Consider the following 16,348-nt stretch of genomic DNA (forward strand, 5'->3'; position numbering starts at 1 on the left):
TTGAAAATGCTCATATTTGTTGAGGTTATTTGTGTTTTTTGTGAAATGTTAGTTTTAGTGTAAATACAGTAAAATGACATGAAAATGTTTACATGTACAAACAGAAAAATTTGGAGTTGTGATCATTTATAGGTAATGATAGTATTTGACTGATCCGACCCCCTGCAGATGAAATTGGTCTGTATATGGAACCTGAACTAAAATGATTAATGTCTTCAGGGTCATTTTTGCATTTCACAGTCATTCCAGGGGCCGGACTGGAGCCTTTGGCGGGCTGGATTTGGCCCCCGGGCCGCATGTTTGACACCTGTGATCTAAGGGATGTAAGGGACTGACGGAATCTAAAGCTCAACACGTGTTCCTCTAAAACCAAATTCTGTGTTTTCTTCAGATAATGTTTCAAAATTTGGGATTACAACATGTCAACATTTAACAGAAGTTCCTCACTTTTCCTAAAGAATTGTTTACAGTCAGTGTTGGTGGATCGACATATTAATGCACATGAACTCTAACACTGCCGATACTGAACTCCTGTGGGACGGTCTGCCAGTGGATAACACTGTCGGCTCACAGACAGAAGGTCCTGGGTTCAATTCCGACACCACAGACCTTTGTGTGTGGACTCTGCATGTTCTCTCCTTGTTTGTTTGCCTGGGTTCTCTCCAGGTACTCTGGCTCCTCCCACCATCCAAAGACACGCTCTGATAGGTTAACTGGTTTATCGGAACCGCCCACAGGTGTGAATGTGACAGTGGATGGTTGTTGGTCTCCATATGACCAAGGCCTTCTGCAAAATGAGGATCAGCTCTGAACTAACTAACCTGGTTAAATTAATAAGAAGAAATCAGCTGACTCCCAAAACTTGTTCCCAAACTTTTGAACTTCCAACCCCCAAAATAACCAGACTGGCCACCCTGAAACATCAGCTGACGACCCCCGCCTTAGGAACCCCTGAGCGGACTGATGCCAGTTAAACAGTTTTTCTGAGGCTCCGTTAAGACTGAAGGTACATGTGTTCCAAATCTGGTGTTTGAGTCCATATGTGACCTGGATCTGATCTGTTAAATAGTCTGAACAGCACTACTCTGACACAGACCACTTTCATATGTGGTCCTAAATCTGACCCAGACCACTTTGGCTCTGTTCACACAGCAGGTCTTTATACATAATTCAGATTTTTGGGTGAAATGCAATGTTGTGTGTGTTGGTTCATATTCCACATTAAATGTGACTTCTATCAGTTTTGAGTCCGAACTGAATGTGACCCTGAAGTGACCCACATGAACTAAAGAGGTCCTGAAGTGACCCACATGGACTGAAGAGGTCCTGAAGTGACCTACATGGACTGAAGAGGTCCTGAAGTGACCCACATGCACTGAAGAGGTCCTGAAGTTACCTACATGGACTGAAGAGGTCCTGAAGTGACCCACATGCACTGAAGAGGTCCTGGTGGAATACCAGACCATGTAGACACACACTGTATTTTCAGAAGGAAATATGGTTTTCCTCCGCTCGGACCAACGACGGTCTGTCGCATTTCAATGACGGAAAGGTCGGATAAATGCGACCTGGACGTTCAGACTTAAATCACATTGGAAAATATCAGATCTGGATCAGATTTAGGACCACATATAAATGTGGTCTGGGTCAGATTTAGGACCGCAGGAGTCTGGACTCATACACAGGAACTTTACTCAAATTGAAGAAAATTTTACTTTACTCAGATAACATTTGGTCGCTCTCTAAAAAGAGTAAAAGTTACTCTTTGGGTGAAGCTCTCCAAACTCAATATAGAGACAAATGCACTAAATATAGAGACAAATTTGCTCTTTTTGAGGAAAATACTTTTGATTCAGGAAAACGATGCCTCAGTTAATTTTCCCTGTGCAGGTACAGCTGAACATCTGTTCACTGGTGGTCTTGGTTCAGTCTACAGTCCTTCAGAACTAACCTCATACAGGTACAGTTGAACATCTGTTCACTGGTGGTCTTGGTTCAGTCTACAGTCCTTCAGAACTAACCTCATACAGGTACAGTTGAACATCTGTTCACTGGTGGTCTTGGTTCATACAGTCCTTCAGAACTAACCTCATACAGGTACAGTTGAACATCTGTTCACTGGTGGTCTGGTTCAGTCTACAGTCCTTCAGAACTAACCTCATACAGGTACAGTTGAACATCTGTTCACTGGTGGTCTTGGTTCAGTCTACAGTCCTTCAGAACTAACCTCATACAGGTACAGTTGAACATCTGTTCACTGGTGGTCTTGGTTCAGTCTACAATCCTTCAGAACTAACCTCATACAGGTACAGTTGAACATCTGTTCACTGGTGGTCTTGGTTCAGTCTACAGTCCTTCAGAACTAACCTCATACAGGTACAGTTGAACATCTGTTCACTGGTGGTCTTGGTTCAGTCTACAATCCTTCAGAACTAACCTCAGCCCTGCAGCTCAAACTCCACTCCAGCTCTGATCATCTGAGGGGAAATGTTGGAGGAAAAGGCGCGTCCGTCTCCGCCTGTGGAGGCCGTGTAGATCCACACAGATGGGCTTTAGTCACCCAGAGTGGGCTCTGTACACCCCCCAGTCCCGGACACAACTCCACTCCAAACAACCCAAAAGCACCGGGGACGACTGGAGCGGACGCGCGCAGCCGCAGGAGGCGCGTCCTATCAGGAAACTGACACGCGTGTCCCTCCACGTTCCAGCTCTGCTCTCATTTCCAGAGGCTGAAGTTCGCGGGGGGAGGGGTGGGGGCGCTGGTGCTGGAGGAAGTCCTGCATCAACATGACTCTGCATATTCTTGTGCGCACTACAAACACCGCGCGCATTACGCATGAGCAGAGACCTAACTGGCACCGAAGCACGAGCAACATTCCACAAAGTGAAAGTGAGCGTGGGTGTGGGCTGGACTGGTTCTGCTGTTACATAACTGTTCTCAGCAGAGTGACTAGACAGGATTCATCTGCTCCTGACACCCAGCAGGCATGTTTGTGCTCTGTAGGGACAACACTGCACACATTCACAGGGACAATAAGAATAATAATGATAATAGTAATAATAATAATGATAATAATAATAATAATAATAATAATAATAATAAAAAGTGTTCCACTGGGTATGGAGCACCAGGGGTGTCAAAATTAAATACATGAATACATCATTTAAAAAGGCCTTAGATGTGTTGGAAATTAGAAATACATACATTAAATAAAAAAATTCATCTATCATAGATAGATAGATAGATAGATAGATAGATAGATAGAATATCTATATCTAAGCATATATAATTATTTAACAACTTAATTAATTATTTCATGGTCTCAGCCCAAGAACACAAACTATGATTGTTTTTTTTTTTTTTTTTTTTTTTTTTTTTTTTTATCTGTCAACCTCACCCATCAAAGTGAGTGGGCGGGGTTAACAGTGATCTAGTCCAAAGGACGACTTTAGTCTGAAGTCCACACTTTGAAAACATGGAGGATCTTCATGAACTCTGTCTGACTTTGGGAACAGATATTTAAGACCTAGAGAGCATAGAGTCAGGAGTTCCTGACCCAGAGTCTGTGGCAGATAAAGGACAGGAATTTAGTGAAGTTCCTGGAGTAATTTCCACACTTTCTGACCAAGAAGCTGACCGTACAGTGAATCCAAAGCAGATGACACTGATGTTCTGAGGGCAGAAACTGTTCTGATTGGTCCAATCAAGCAACCAATCAAAACAGAGGAGAGGTGGGAGAAGAAACTGCCAAGTGGCTAACAGTTCTATAGGATCATCATCATTATTGATGGAAGGCTCTGCGTTCTTGAATAAATGAAGGAATGAATAAATGAATGAAATCTTTATTTCAAACATGTAGACAGTGAAATCAAAACAAAAATCAACCAACAAAATATAAGTACTGGTACATAAAGGATTAATAAGCAAACAAACAACAACAACAATAAATAAATAAATAAATAAAAATAATAATAATATAAATAAAACAAATGAAATGAAATTATACATGCTCAAAAAGGAGTAGGAAGAAATAAAAACTTATGTACTCCTACCCCCAATTTCTATTTCTTATGATTACTATATAGCAATTATTATTTTGTATGAATTTCAATATAATAATAATAATAGTAATAATAATAATAATAATAATAATAATAATAATAATAATAATAACAGCAACAATAATAATAGTATAACAATATCACATGTCCTTTTTCCTATATAGACTAATATGATAATACTCATTTAAAACTTACCCTACCAGATATAATTAAAAACTAAAAAAACAAAACAAAACAAAAAAAAAACCCCAAACAAAAACACATATACATATGTAATATAAATACATATAATATTCTATATTATCCTATATAGTAATGTAGTAATAATATATTCCTATATCCATATTTAAACTAGATATTATCAGCACATATGTGGCAAAGCCCCACTGTTCACAGCAGGAAGTTCATTTTCCAGTGAAATAATAGTGTGGAATAACATAGTGTAATTAATTCATGACACATTTGAGTAAATGTTGATTAATGTATTTATTTATTTATTTAATGTATGTATTTCCAATTTTAATTAAATAATAACACATTTAAGGCCTTTTTAAATGATGTATTAATTTTTTGATATTATTTTGGCACCCCTGGCACTCCATAACTCCAAAGGACATTACATAACATTTTTTAAAATGCATCTGAAAAAACTGTTGCATCATGTTTCCAAAAAAGGCAGTTATTTAATGTAGAAAAGGTCAAACTTGTATTTTCCTGGGGGGTTTCTTCCCTCCCAAATGTTTAGGTTGGTTGGGCCCAGGAGTTGTCATTTCTGGAGCGGTAAAATTAAATAACAAAACAAAATAGAGCCAAGCGTCAGTGGAGGCAGGAGGAGGCCAGGTGGAACTCCAAAGGACAGGTTCACAAACAGACAGGTGTTGGAAGAAGATGGAGCCAAAGTGTGAAATGAACAGAGCTGTTTTCCAGAGGACAGACCATAAACACACACATATGGACAGAATGGGATATTGTCCGTATATAAGGCAGCATTTGTAATGTCAGCTTAGCGGAGTTTATTTTGGAGAGCTCTAGAAACCCCTTAGACTGTCAACGCCATCAGAAGTGTGCATCCTGGTAATAAAACAGTGGCACCACCCTATTCACTTTAAATGAGGAAGACGAGACTACCGAGTTCTGAACACCGAAATAAAACAGTGACGATCCGACCCTTCACATGTGACGCTGTACCCCACTGTTCAGACCACTGGAAAAGTCAGAGGAACGCAGAAGAGCAACAGGATAGAATCACAGAAAATAATACTGACCCTTCCATGCAGGTACCATCTGCTGTTAGGACGTAGAGCTCTGCTTTGGTGACTATTACCCATCATGCCTTGCACATACAGTAGGCACCTTATGGCCTTGTCTTTGATGTGGCAGGATTTCTGCCTTTAAAGTATAAAACAGAGTCCTGCACAGGTCCACGTTTCCAAACCCTGATTTAAATGTGAATTAAACGTACTAGTGGCATTGTACCCGTGGTGTCATTGTACGATAGCGCCCTCCCGTGGTGCAACAGTGGCATTGTACCCATACGCCCTCCCGTGCTGCAACATCAGTCATACATCGATGGGACATGGGGGCACGGGGCGGGGCCGAAACGTGCATTATATAGTAGGATTATTAAAGTGAAGTGTTTTCTGTTAACGTACCAACACACACCTGAACTAAGACCCAATTCAAAGACATTGTCAGAGTTAGCTGCGGTTTCATTCAGTCACATTCCTCCTCTGTGGACAAAGTGGGCCAGTTTGGGCTGAAAAAGGCTCCACTGGGTCCATTCAATAAGAACCGGTGTGTTGACCTGTGTGGATCCACAGGTTCGAGATATGCTCCGTAAGACCAGTTAAGTTGAGTTTACTTAAAATATCTCAGGTAACTCATTGCCTTAAAAAATGTAAGTAATGAGTAATGAAAACTTGAGTGGATTAAACTGAAATGCTTGATTTGAATGGAATTGCTATTTGAAGTACAACACACTAAATGCCAAGTGAATTTAATTTAAAATTAGCTGCTGTGTCAGTAGCTTCATATAGTCATTAACTTAATATCATCAGTTCATTGGACTTAATTGGACTTCCAAATAGATTTAAATTCTAATCTTTTGTAATATAAATTGCTTGTATGACCATTAAATCTAATATATCATAGTGCAGGTGGAAGTTAACCTGGTGTGATTTGTCAGTACAGGAAGTGTTTTCAGTTTGGCAGGGTATGAAGATTTACACGGTACACGGACATTCCTATCTGAACAGTAAAGCCTTAGTTCTTCCTCTGGCTGTGACTCATGGTGCGGCTGTACAAAAATACAAAAACAAACACAAAAAGGACAAGAAACACTGACATACACACATTCAGTCCAAATGAAAACTAACAGCACAACCCCCACAGAAAAAGAACACATTTACAACAACATGAATACCCACAATGCAATGCACAGATAAAGTGTGGTCAGGACTAAAACTGAGTGATTTAAATCCATTCAACTGAAACTGTTTTTGTACTTTTGACTATTGCTGCGTTCCAGTCCACCTGTAACTGGTGTTTCTCCATCCTTCTACTGGTGTAAATGCTCTGGAATGTTCAGTCAAACCTGGGACTTCCACCCGTGAACTCGTATCAGATCCATGTTCCCCTAGTTCTGAGTTCTGACGTCATGTAGCAATGGCGCCCCCCCATGGATGCGGTGTTTATGCAGATTGTTTATTACAACAAAGTATTGCTCCGACATTATTTATCTGTAAATGTTCTGCATAATCAGCAGCTGCTCTAGCGTTAGCTAGTTTTCAGTCCAGTGAGTGTAAGAGTAAATTAATACCAAATACGAATCCAAATAAACAAAGAACATCAAAGGTAGAACAGCTTCTCTGGCCTTCTGCACCGTTTGTCCTCCTCTGTTTCCCTCAAATAAACAAAGAACAAACACCTGTGGGATAGAAATGACTGTAAATGAACAGAACGTAAGCTCCACCATGCTGGTTTGTTTACATCTAACTCCCACAATTCCTTGTGCTCAGGCAGTTGGGCGTGACTTGCCTGGAACGTTACAAAGTCGTGAGCTGTGGTTTGAAGTCGTGACTTATGGACTGAAAAAACAGCCTGGAACGCAGCATTAGTCTAGAAATTAGTAGAATGTACTGAACATGTTATAGTAATGGAATAAAACTGAAATCAGTGAAGTACATTGGAATTAAAGTATTTCAGCAAATACAAAGTCCAGCCTTACAGTGTTGTAGTTTTTATGCTGTTGTGTATTCATGCATGTTGTACTGCATTTGTCCAGCAGTCACCGTTAAAGCATTCTGGGCATAGCAACACAAATAATAGTTACATAGATATTTGTAATTAAAAATTACAAATGTCTGCCAAAATATTGGTCTGATCAACTGACTGTTTACACTAGTCTGTTCACTGAGAAAAATACAGAAGGATGACAAACTGAAGCAGTCAGCTGTGTACGGACACACACACACACACACACACACACACACACACACAGAGGCCACTTGTCTTTTATAATTCAGATCTGCAGTGGTTACTAACTGAGTGAATCGGACTCATGTAAATCAGGTTTATTTGTCAGTTCAGTTCAGCTGTGAATAAAACAGGTCCTTCTGTCTTTTCTGCTCCTCTGTTTGGTTCTAATGTCTGTGACCTACATTTATTCATGATAGATAACATGTTTGCACGGTGCTGACTGTCTCCAATAACCAGATGAACTTTGATAACGAGGAAATGGAGACAGATTTTAAACAGGAACGGTGATAAGACACACCTTATGCAAACATCCACACCACAACTGTTCATCCACTGCATGTACAGGACCAGAACCACCTGCACGGACCAGACCCAGGTCCACTCTGGACATTTGAGCTAATTTAATACACTGTAAAAAAACAAAACAAAACAAAAAAAAACCTGTAATTTAACAGAATTTTCACTGTTTATTTTACAGATATTTCCTGTATTTTTAAGATACAGGAAAATATCAATGAAATGACAAAAACAGACTGTGATTTTACATGTCAAATGGAAAATAGCATGAAAAACTGTAACTGTGAATAACCATAACATTTTAATGTTTTAAGAAGAATTTTTTTTTTCTTTTTTCGCATAAAAAAAGTTAAAATACATTTGCAAATGTATCATAATTTCACAAATATTTCTTTTCTATTTATGAGATTAAACTGTTAATTTAAAGTTTAATACTATAAAAAAAATAAAGCAATATAAAATTACTGACAATGAACCGTAACAGAAGTATTAGTTCTGTCAGTTGAACCAGACTTGTTTGTTAATTGACAAATATCTTGTGTAATTACAGGAGGTTTCACAACAAAAATGTTGAATAAATGTATTTTTGTGAATGTATAACATGTATAAGCACTGATAAACTGTCCAAATACAGTTTTTAGCAGTGGATTGGACAACTGAGTCTGACTGAAAATTATTTATATCTACACAGCAAATTTGTCGAGTAAAATAATCTGGAGTTGGGTAAAAAAGAGTTAAAGAGTTAAATTTCTGGAGTTCATTCTGTAAGTTTAACTCCAGCTTGTGTCTTTGATGGTGTCATTTTTCGGGGTACATTTACCAGGTGTTGAGGAGCATGACTGAACACCAGAATGGGTGTTGATTTGTGAACAGAGAACAGAGCAGACCAGTGTGTTCATGGAGTTCATATGAGGCGTCGTATCAGCACCATTTGACTTCTGAAACAAGGCAGTTTATTAGACTGGAAGGAACTGTTCTGTCAGCTCTGTCACTATCACAATGTGGATATTTCTGTTCGGACCAACTTGCTAACCAGCTGCTAAAATTAGCTCTTGCTGCAAACTTAGAACGTCGAACATGCTAATTTTAGCTCAACGGCTTCTTGCATTGGAGTCTGAGGGAATTCATACAAGAGTTGAGAGCAAAGCTATTGAACAAACAGTAAGTGTCCTGGTGCACTCCTGCGCTGCCACAGAGCCCTCCCTCAGACTCATGATCAACTTCACCTGCAGCACCTGTCACACCTGGAGCGGATCTGCAGGAGGAGCCCCTGGAAGCGCCTCCTCTGGAGCGGATCTGCAGGAGGAGCCCCTGGAAGCGCCTCCTCTGGAGCGGATCTGCAGGAGGAGCCCCTGGAAGCCCCTCCTCTGGAGCGGATCTGCAGGAGGAGCCCATAGAAGCCCCTCCTCTGGAGCGGATCTGCAGGAGGAGCCCCTGGAAGCCCCTCCTCTGGAGCGGATCTGCAGGAGGAGCCCCTGGAAGCGCCTCCTCTGGAGCGGATCTGCAGGAGGAGCCCCTGGAAGCCCCTCCTCTGGAGCGGATCTGCAGGAGGAGCCCCTGGAAGCCCCTCCTCTGGAGCGGATCTGCAGGAGGAGCCCCTGGAAGCGCCTCCTCTGGAGCGGATCTGCAGGAGGAGCCCCTGGAAGCGCCTCCTCTGGAGCGGATCTGCAGGAGGAGCCCCTGGAAGCCCCTCCTCTGGAGCGGATCTGCAGGAGGAGCCCCTGGAAGCCCCTCCTCTGCTCTGGTCCAGTTCCAGATCATTGCTGCTGCTGTCACTGCTTCATGCCTCTGTAGACGTTCATCCCATTTCAGTTCAGAGCCAGAACCCGGACACCTGGAAAGCACTTCATGCAAGAGCACTTTATAAGCATCTATATAACATGTGTTTGAACACACTTTAAAAAAAAACACTAGTCATTGTATGGTGTTTTTTGAGAGTTTCAGAGTTCACATAAAATGAATTCCAGACGAGTGTTGTGTTTTATTCTACATGAGATTAGTTTTTGTAACTCCCAGAAGAGTTAAATTTTAACTCCTGAAAAGAGTTAAAAGATCAACTCTCTGAAAAGAGTTACTTTAACTCTGCTCTAGAGTGTTTTCAACGGTCTCACATGTACACTTAAATCAAGTTGATTTGAACTCACATGGAGTTTATTCCAAAGACCAGAATTTGCTCTGTGTGTGTGTGTGTGTGTGTGTGTGTATGTATATTTATTTATATATTTATTTATTTATAGGTAATTTGATTGTTTTTATACATGTAAATATTCTTTATTAAACATTAAAAAGTAAAAAGAAAATATGCAAAATCTCATGTAAAGTTAGGGCAAAAAACTGTATTTTAATTATGGAAAATTACCACATTTTTTATGAGATGGTTATTGTCCGTTATTTAACAGTATTTTTTCAGCACCCCTGCTGCTGTAATAATACCGTTTTGTTTTTTTTTCAGTGTGAACATGAACCAAACGTCTTCATCCACCATCATTTTTTTCCTGGTGAATCAATGTTTCAATTCTTTATTCATTTTGTGCATTTTATTGCTTATTTACTCCATGTTATTTGTTTTTTTTGTACATTTTCTTACTCGCTTTTTATCATTTTGTTAATGTCATATATCATATATTATTTTATTTTATGTTAAACTTTTTTTTCTTTAATTTTGTTCAATTTGTGGTTTGGTTTGTTCACATTACTTATTATTTCGTTGGTTTATTATATATTTTTGTTCATTTTATTCATTACTTGGCTGTTTTTGTTGATTTTGTGGCTTATTTTATACTTTTTAACTTTATTTTTTAGTAAAAGTTTTGGCTAATTTTATCACTATTTATTATTTTGTAGGTTTTTGTTTTTTTTTTTTTTTTTTTTCCATACATTTCATCCACTGTCATTGATCCAACTCCATGGGTTTTACTGGTGAATCAATGTTGGACCAGCAGAACCAGCAGAACCAGGAGAAATGTTTCCATCCACTGTCATTTGTCAAACTACATGAGCTTTAATGGTGAATCAGTGTTAAAAAATATAATGGACTGTTCACATGTCCAAATGCTGTTACAAATACAATACAATTTGATCTCCAGTAAAATAATAACATAATAACCTATAAACAATGACTCCAATTTTTTTCTCTTTGTTTTAGTCCAAAAAAATAATATTAAATTATGAAAATATTTACATTTACAAACTATCCAAACAAGAAAGATGTGAATAACCTCAAAAGATGGAAATTTCTTGAAGAAAAGTAGGTGCAATTTGAACAATGTTATTATGCCTGAAATGACCATTTCTACATGTACATTATGGATCAGATCTACAAAGACACTAAACATTTACTAACAGGCAGAAAATAGTTAAAACTGCACTTTTCAAATGCAATTTTCTTCAGACATTTGAGGTTATTCACATTTTACTGTTCAAGGATAGTTTGTAAATGTAAATATTTTCATAATTTAATGGTATTTTTCCACTAGAAAAAGGGGAAAAATTTGGAGTTGTCATTTTTTATGGCCATTTTATTTATTTATTTTTTCCTACATTAAACCAAGAATAAAATGTGTATGTGGAACCTGAACTAACACCAGATCAACACCCTTGACTGTTAATACCTTTAGTGTAATTTTCACACTTTGTAAATTCATCCCACGGACCGGACTGGACCCTATGGGGGGCCGGTTTGGGCCCATGGGCCACATGTTTGACCCCCCCTGTAGATCCTGCAGGTCTGGTTCCTTCCACTTTCATTGTGGAACCAGTTGAATGGTTCCCTGGGCTGTTTGTCTGGCTCTTTAAATGAAGCTTCGCCTGGGGCGGTGCTGAAAACAGGAAGTAATGACAGTGCAAATACCATCAGGACAGAAGTTGTTTTAGTGGAGCGTGTGCACAAGAGGAAGTACCACAGTATTTATATCAGGAGTTTCAAACATGCGTCCTGGGGGCCAAATGCGTCCCACCAAAGGTTCCAGTCTGGCCCATGGGATGAGTTTACAAAGTGTAAAAACTCCACAGTCCAGGCTGTGGAACTCATTTTAGTTCAGGTTCCACATCCAGACCAATCTGATCTACAGTCCAATAATAACAACAGAAGAACCCACACAAAAGAATGAGTGCAGATTTACTACTGGGTTTGATGTGAAATAATGTTACATTATGTCTATAAATAATGACAAATTTTTGAATTTGTTGTAATGCAAAAAATAACATTAAATTATGAAAATATTTACATTTATAAACTATCCTTTAACAATAAAATGTGAATAACCTGAACAAATATGAACAACCTGAAATGTCTGAAGAAAATTCAGCACAGTTTTAACAAATTTCTGCCTGTTCTTCAGTGTTTAGTGTCTTTATAGATCTGATCCAGAATGCACATGGACTAATGAGAAGTTGGGGCAGAATATTGTTAAAATTGCACTGATTTTTCTTTAGAAATTTCAATTTTTTCAGGTTATTCACATCTTTTTTGTTTGGAAAGTTTAGAAAAGTAAGTATTTTCATAATTTAATGGGGTTTTTTTTGCAATAAAACAAAGACAAAAAATTTGGAGTTGTCATAATTTATAAGTTATTCTGTTATTATTTTACTGGTCCGGCCCACTGCAGATCAAATCAGACTGAATGTGGAACCTGAAAGAACAGGAGTTTGAGAGCCCTGGTTTAGAGCGAAGCCCTGGAGGAGAAAAGGCTCCAGAAGAGGACGGGAACCAGGGGTTGATTCACAGTGGAAGCAGGAAACAGACACCCAGCCTCCCACATCACCTGTTCACATCAGCATAAACATCTGATGACTGGGACTAATCCCATAATAGTCAGAATCAGATGTGACGCATTTACAGTCACGTCAGAAATGTGATAGTTAAAAACCCTGGTTTACATGTTTCAGTCCATGATTGGATTTACTTCAGAGTACGTACGTACGTTATGATGAAACACGTACACTTCCTGTCATTTTCTAAACATCTGGTCATGTCTTGTTACCATGGCAATGCCTACACTGTCAGTGTTAGCTGTCCTAATGTGGGAGGAGCTAATAAGACAACAGAAAAGGTCACATGTTACTGCTATCCCTCACTTTACAAAAGATCCAGGTCAAAGGTCAGATGTGGATCCTCCCTTTTTTCCTCCACTGTCTGATTTCCACAAAGGAGGAACAGAGGTGAGACAGGTGGACTTTTACAGCAGAGGTGAGACAGGTGGACTTTTAGAACAGAGGGGAGACAGGTGGACTTTTAGAACAGAGGAGAGACAGGTGGACTATTACAACAGAGGTGAGACAGGTGGACTTTTACAGCAGAGGTGAGACAGGTGGACTTTTAGAACAGAGGTGAGACAGGTGGACTTTTACAGCAGAGGTGAGACAGGTGGACTTTTAGAACAGAGGAGAGACAGGTAGACTATTACAACAGAGGTGTGACATGTGGACTATTACAGCAGAGGTGAGACAGGTGGACTTTTAGAACAGAGGAGAGACAGCTGGACCTTTAGAACAGAGGTGAGACAGGTGGACTTTTACAGCAGAGGTGAGACAGGTGGACTTTTAGAACAGAGGAGAGACAGGTAGACTATTACAACAGAGGTGTGACATGTGGACTATTACAGCAGAGGTGAGACAGGTGGACTTTCACAACAGAGGTGAGACAGGTGGACTTTTACAACAGAGGTGAGACAGGTGGACTTTCACAACAGAGGTGAGACAGGTGGACTTTTACAACAGAGGTGAGACAGGTAGACTATTACAACAGAGGTGTGACAGGTGGACTATTACAACAGAGGTGAGACAGGTGGACTATTACAACAGAGATGAGACAGGTGAACTATTGCAACAAAGATGAGACAGGTGAACTATTACAACAGAGATGAGACAGGTGGACTATTTCAGCAGAGGTGAGACAGGTGGACTTTTACAGCAGAAGTGAGACAGGTGGACTTTTAGAACAGAGGTGAGACAGGTGGACTTTTACAACAGAGGTGAGACAGGTGGACTTTTACAACAGAGGTGAGACAGGTGGACTATTTCAGCAGAGGTGAGACAGGTGGACGTTTATAACAGAGATGAGACAGGTGGACTATTTCAGCAGAGGTGAGACAGGTGGACGTTTATAACAGAGGTGAGACAGGTGGACTTTTACAACAGAGGTGAGACAGGTGGACTTTTACAACAGAGGTGAGACAGGTGGACTATTAAGAAAGAGGTGAGACAGGGGGAGTTTTAGAACAGAGGTGAGACAGGTGGACATTAACAACAGAGGTCAAACAGGTAGACTATTACAACAGAGGTGAGACAGGTGGACTTTCACAACAAAGGTGAGACAGGTGGACTTTTAGAACAGAGGTGAGACAGGTGGACTTTTACAACAGAGGTGAGACAGGTGGACTTTTACAACAGAGGTGAGACAGGTGAACTATTACAACAGAGGTGAGACAGGTGGACTTTTAGAACAGAGGAGAGACAGGTGGACTATTACAGCAGAGGTGAGACAGGTGGACTTTCACAACAGAGGTGAGACAGGTGGACTTTTACAACAGAGGTGAGACAGGTAGACTATTACAACAGAGGTGTGACAGGTGGACAATTACAACAGAGGTGAGACAGGTGGACTTTTAGAACAGAGGTGAGAGAAGGGGACTTTTACAACAGAGGTGAGACAGGTGGACTTTTAGAACAGAGGGGAGACAGGTGGACTATTACAGCAGAGGTGAGACAGGTGGACTTTCACAACAGAGGTGAGACAGGTGGACTTTTACAACAGAGGTGAGACAGGTGGACTTTCACAACAGAGGTGAGACAGGTGGACTTTTACAACAGAGGTGAGACAGGTGGATTATTACAACAGAGATGAGACAGGTGGACTTTCACAACAGAGGTGAGACAGGTGGACTTTCACAACAGAGGTGAGACAGGTAGACTATTACAACAGAGATGAGACAGGTGGACTTTCACAACAGAGGTGAGACAGGTGGACTATTACAACAGAGATGAGACAGGTGGACTTTCACAACAGAGGTGTGACAGGTGGACTTTCACAACAGAGGTGTGACAGGTGGACTATTACAACAGAGGTGAGACAGGTGGACTTTTAGAACAGAGGTGAGAGAAGGGGACTTTCACAACAGAGGTGAGACAGGTGGACTTTTACAACAGAGGTGAGACAGGTGGACTTTTAGAACAGAGATGAGACAGGTGGACTATTTCAGCAGAGGTGAGACAGGTGGACGTTTATAACAGAGGTGAGACAGGTGGACTTTTACAACAGAGGTGAGACAGGTGGACTTTTACAACAGAGGTGAGACAGGTGGACTATTAAGAAAGAGGTGAGACAGGGGGAGTTTTAGAACAGAGGTGAGACAGGTGGACATTAACAACAGAGGTCAAACAGGTAGACTATTACAACAGAGGTGAGACAGGTGGACTTTCACAACAAAGGTGAGACAGGTGGACTTTTACAACAGAGGTGAGACAGGTGGACTTTTAGAACAGAGGTGAGACAGGTGGACTTTTACAACAGAGGTGAGACAGGTGAACTATTACAACAGAGGTGAGACAGGTGGACTTTTAGAACAGAGGAGAGACAGGTGGACTATTACAGCAGAGGTGAGACAGGTGGACTTTCACAACAGAGGTGAGACAGGTGGACTTTTACAACAGAGGTGAGACAGGTAGACTATTACAACAGAGGTGTGACAGGTGGACAATTACAACAGAGGTGAGACAGGTGGACTTTTACAACAGAGGTGAGACAGGTGGACTTTTAGAACAGAGGGGAGACAGGTGGACTATTACAGCAGAGGTGAGACAGGTGGACTTTCACAACAGAGGTGAGACAGGTGGACTTTTACAACAGAGGTGAGACAGGTGGACTTTCACAACAGAGGTGAGACAGGTGGACTATTACAACAGAGGTGAGACAGGTGGATTATTACAACAGAGATGAGACAGGTGGACTTTCACAACAGAGGTGAGACAGGTGGACTTTCACAACAGAGGTGAGACAGGTAGACTATTACAACAGAGATGAGACAGGTGGACTTTCACAACAGAGGTGAGACAGGTGGACTATTACAACAGAGATGAGACAGGTGGACTTTCACAACAGAGGTGTGACAGGTGGACTTTCACAACAGAGGTGTGACAGGTGGACTATTACAACAGAGGTGAGACAGGTGGACTTTTAAAACAGAGGTGAGAGAAGGGGACTTTCACAACAGAGGTGAGACAGGTGGACTTTTACAACAGAGGTGAGACAGGTGGACTTTTAGAACAGAGATGAGACAGGTGGACTTTCACAACAGAGGTGTGACAGGTGGACTTTCACAACAGAGGTGAGACAGGTGAACTATTACAGCAGAAGTGAGACAGGTGGACTTTAACAAAAGAGGTCAAACAGGTAGACTATTACAACAGAGGTGAGACAGGTGAACTATTACATAGTTGACCCGCCTTCACCAATCAAAGGGGCGGAGCCACAGCGGATAGCCCAGGTACCAACAGTTGGTGGATGGGGGCGTGC

The 16,348-nt window shown here is 40.7% G+C and overlaps 1 protein-coding gene and 1 long non-coding RNA gene across 3 annotated transcripts in view; one reads left to right on the forward strand and one right to left on the reverse strand.

Moving 5' to 3' along the window:
* Positions 1 to 2,483, reverse strand: part of LOC115414345 (kelch-like ECH-associated protein 1) — a 51,951-nt gene extending 49,468 nt beyond the window's left edge. Inside the window, exon 1 of the mRNA XM_030127659.1 lies at positions 2,438 to 2,483. The gene's annotated coding sequence lies outside the window, so the exon portion shown is untranslated. The remainder of the gene's footprint in view (positions 1 to 2,437) is intronic.
* Positions 984 to 16,348, forward strand: part of LOC115414346 (uncharacterized) — a 24,027-nt gene continuing 8,662 nt past the window's right edge. The window contains exons 1-3 of one of the 2 annotated variants that reach the window (XR_003934606.1): positions 984 to 1,142; positions 1,292 to 1,301; positions 12,195 to 12,206. This is a non-coding gene — a long non-coding RNA (uncharacterized LOC115414346). Of the gene's footprint in view, positions 1,143 to 1,291; positions 1,302 to 11,260; positions 11,269 to 12,194; positions 12,207 to 16,348 lie in introns of those variants that run through there. The other variant, XR_003934607.1, reaches the window with a different exon arrangement.

The sequence above is a fragment of the Sphaeramia orbicularis genome, chromosome 22, assembly GCF_902148855.1.
Source record: "Sphaeramia orbicularis chromosome 22, fSphaOr1.1, whole genome shotgun sequence".
Lineage (NCBI taxonomy): Eukaryota > Metazoa > Chordata > Actinopteri > Kurtiformes > Apogonidae > Sphaeramia > Sphaeramia orbicularis.